Genomic DNA, 4,172 nt, shown 5'->3' on the forward strand with positions numbered 1-4,172 from the left:
TCACCGCATTCATTCACATAAGAAATATTTCTAGCAGCCCTTCTGCTCATAATAGACTCTCTAGTGTAGATTCCATACTTTAATTTAAATGCTAAGTAACTCCTCTGAAGGTATTAATAGGAGCAATCATCTGTTACCATGCCTGGAGGGTTGGCACCTTATTTGTCTTTGAAGACTCACTCACTGCCCCAGAGTATAGATTAGAGGCGAATTGTCCAAGTATCTCACTGATTTTACTGAAGATTTCTAAAGCACATTACTGTACAAGCAATGTAGTAGTGACCAACCACAAAGTATTTAACCTCTGGAAGGTTCCGCTTCCTCATCTGAAAATGTTGATAAGAATACCCTCTAAGTCTAAGGGCTTGTTGTGAGGATTAAAGGAGACAATGTGGATAAAATAAACAAAATTGTGTGTTGGGGCGGGGGGAGGGGGGGTGCAGTGTGAGTGCATAGCTGCACGTAGAGTTTCTAAACATTAGTCCCCTTACACCAGTGGGCGGCAAACTCATTAGTCAACGGAGCCAAATATCAACAGTACAACGACTGAAACTTCTTTTGAGAGCCACATTTTTTAAACTTAAACTATATAGGTAGGTACATTGTTATGAACTTAATTAGGGTACTCCTAAGCTGGCCTTTGCTAAAAACGTCCTCAATCTGATTGAGGTACGTTCGCTGAGGTCAACCCCTTCCAACTCTCCCATCCACACTCATCTTGTATACTTGTTTCGTCTATCTCTTTTCGTTCATCCTCTCTATATGTCCAAACCATCTCAACATACCTTTCTCAATCCTCGACACTACATCTTCTTTCACTCCACAATGTTCCCTAAAATTAACTTAATAAACTTTACTTAAAGTTTTAAGTCAACTTCGCACTATACGTGCGTGCCCGCAAGTGGTATTTTGTGGAAGAGCCACACTCAAGGGGCCAAAGAGCCGCATGTAGCTTGTGAGCCGCGGTTTGCCGACCGCTGCCTTACATTTTCCACTTGAGGTATCCAAAGAAGGAAAAGGGAGAAGCTTGGCAGGGTAGACAGAGAAAGCAGAGATACCAAAGGATATTTGGGGTTATTGCCTTTGGGGCTGCCCAACAATCTGGCCTGGCCATCACTGTCAAATGTCCTCACTCATAACACTTACAAAACATCAGACTTTGCCCTTGGATGGATCACGAGCCTGATCCAGCTCTTACATTTGGGGTCATCACTATGACACCACCAAAGATGTCAGAATGTGTTATGAATTCAAGTCTGTACACAAGACTAGAATTCCTAATTCAGCTTTCCCACGGATTAAGCTGTGTGAATTTGGGTAAGTTCCTAGGACTTCTCTGAGCTTCAGGTTCTTCTTGTAAAAATACATTTTATGATCTCCTACAGGAAGAGCCCTGAGGGCTTGTTCCTGTCTGTTTCTCTTTCTTCTTCATGTCTGTTTCTAGTCCTTCTTCACCCCTTTGGAAAGGTTTTATCCGCCAGTCCAGGTCTTTGCTTGGGGAAATAACAGAAACTATAACATACCACCACCCAGAGAGAGTCATTTAAAAACTGCTTGAGGTGGAGAGGAAGAAAAGGTAGGTGATCTCCTCATAAAATGTCACAAGACATAATCGTTTCCTTTTCTGTTTGCTTTATCTGGTCTTTATGCATCTGAAACCAGAGATTATGTCCAGATTCTCTCTTTTATCACTCTGAACTTGACCCCGGGGAAAGCGGATATGGCATCCAAATTTAGATGAATGTATTTAACATGGGGGGCTTATTTTATTTTTCCTACGCCCAGTTTCTCTGACTCATTTGCTGTTTGTATTTTCCTCTGAGGAGGGACCAAAAGCACAAATCTTCAAGTCTTTTCCATAAACCAGCTGGGGACACCAGCAGACCCTGGGAGTTTTCTTCCTTCCAGGCCCCGGGAGGCAACCCCCTCCCCGAAAGGGGGGGGGGGGGGGCGCGGCACGTGTCATCCCATGAGCGGTTTGCACAACATGTTTGCTCCAGAGCCCAGCTGTCAGGGCTCCCGCCGATTACCTGCCAGAAGCCCAGGCTTTGCTTTCTTATTAATGAAAACTGATCATGTGTGTATGTGTGTGTTTCATTATAAAAAGTTCACACAGTAAAGACATTCTATACATAAACAAGAATCCCACCCCCACCCACAATTACCATTAACATTTCAAGTGTGTATTTTTCCAGTCTAATAAGTATAGCATAATAAGTATAATTTATGTTTTTTTCTTTTTTTGCAAAAAATTAAATGACACGCATATGTGCTTTTTTAAAAACCAAAACATGGAATCATACCATAAATACTACTTCACAATGTGCTTTTTAAAAAAAAACTTGCCATGCTGTAGACATTTAATCATGTCAATAGGAAAATTTTAGATGTTGTTTTTACAATGTTGTCTTTAAACGGCTCTATAGTGTTTCATTCTGTGCATATATCACAATTGCTTTAACTTGTGTCCTATTGATAGTTTTTTCCCTTTTTTTGTGGCTATTATAAACAATGCTAAGATACATATATTTACATGTTATTTCTTAGAACAAATTCCCAGATGCAGGTTGCTGGACTTTCCATTGTTCTCAGTGCCTTCACTCCACACCATCCCTTATCACCACCTGTTTTCATAAAGTTCACCTCTTTTGGGGTACTTTGTGACCCGACTAATTCAGGACACTATTATGTTGGGAATAAAACAAAGGAGAAAGAGAAGCAAATACCTGAATAAGCTGCAAACCTTTCTTTCTTCCATAGTCCATATTTAAGCATTAGTCTGCAATGCAGCCAGGCCCCGGACAAGAGGGGAAGGCAGTGGACTACAGACGGGACGAGTAGGCCCTTGGACACCGTGCTTCCCCTCCCCAGGCCAATCCTTCTCTCTCCACACACATTGCTTTCCAGGACCGGTAATGTGCTTTGCATGCAGACAGTTGCGATCTGCATTTTCTTCTTCAAATTCCAGGAATGAAGCAGCACCATGTGTGGATCAACGATTCTGATTTCCCAGCTGCGACTGACACTCAGGTGAAGGTCTCATGCTCCCCGCTGTTCTGGTGGTCATTGCTCCCTCCTGCCTCTTCAAACCTGATCTCGGAGAGCCAAAACTTTGGGGCTGAACCTGGTGGATGGGGGGAGGGGAAGGAGGGAAAGGCACATTTGGGGCCAGGGGAAGACCCCCTGAGAGACCTTGGTTTCTTCTGGTTCCTGTTTCTCCTGTCTATTTACTCTTTCAACCTGGCCAGGGGGTAAAGAGAGAGAGCCGGGGGTGGTGGGGAGAGTTTTTGACCTTCAAGTCACTCAGCAGCTCCTGTGAATGGATGGAAATGGACTTTGACCTTGTGGGTGGGAAAGTGGCCTGGAGACTCTCTGTGGGGGTCCAGTGAGACTGTAAACACGGAATAAACAGAAAACTTGAGCCCACACCCCTCCTGTAAATCAGGACACCCTGGTTTCCATTCAGTCGCTTCCGTGCCCCGGATTAGTGATGAGAAGATCAAATGGGATGATATTTAGTTGCTTTGAAAATAAGTTAGAGCATAGAACTGGAAGAAATACCTGAACAAATATATATGACTCCAACTCAGAGTAGTTCAGACTAGTTCTAGCCCTTACTCACATGGATAGTTTGAAAAGTGCTGGAAAAATAACTTCTCAAGATGGACAGTAGGCACCAAGTCAGGAGAGGCTGCATAAAAATGTTTAGGTCTTGCCCTAAACAATTGGTTAGAGCATCGTCCCAATATGCCAAGGTTGCAGGTTCGATCCCCTGTCAGGGCACATGAAAGAATCAACCAATGAATGCATAAATGAAGTGAAACAACAAATCGCTGTTTCTTTCTTTCTCTCCGCCCCCCCACCATGCCTCTCAAATCCTATATAACAAAAGGCTAATATGCTAATCGACTGAATGGTGGAACGACTGGTCACTACGATGCACACTGACCACCAGGGGACAGACACTCAATGCAGGAGCTGCCCCCTGGTGGTCAGTGCGCTCCCACAGGGGGAGCGTCACTCAGCCAGAAGCCCTGAGAGAGGCTCACTGCTGGTGAGTGCAGCTGCGATGGCAGGAGCCTCTCCTGCATCTGCAGCAGTCGGACATCCCCTGAGGTCTCCTGGACTGCAAGAGGGACAACCCTTCCCCCCCCAATCCCCCAGCCCCTGAG

The 4,172-nt window shown here is 44.4% G+C and overlaps 1 long non-coding RNA gene across 2 annotated transcripts in view; it reads left to right on the forward strand.

Annotated features, from left to right (window-relative positions):
- Window positions 1-3,821, forward strand: part of LOC102428559 — a 23,120-nt gene extending 19,299 nt beyond the window's left edge. For both annotated transcript variants that reach the window (XR_002828596.1, XR_002828599.1), the window contains one exon: window positions 2,969-3,821. This is a non-coding gene — a long non-coding RNA (uncharacterized LOC102428559). The remainder of the gene's footprint in view (window positions 1-2,968) is intronic.
- Window positions 3,822-4,172: the final 351 nt, after the last annotated feature.

The sequence above is a fragment of the Myotis lucifugus genome, unplaced genomic scaffold (assembly GCF_000147115.1).
Source record: "Myotis lucifugus unplaced genomic scaffold, Myoluc2.0 scaffold_26, whole genome shotgun sequence".
Classification (NCBI taxonomy): Eukaryota; Metazoa; Chordata; class Mammalia; order Chiroptera; family Vespertilionidae; genus Myotis; species Myotis lucifugus.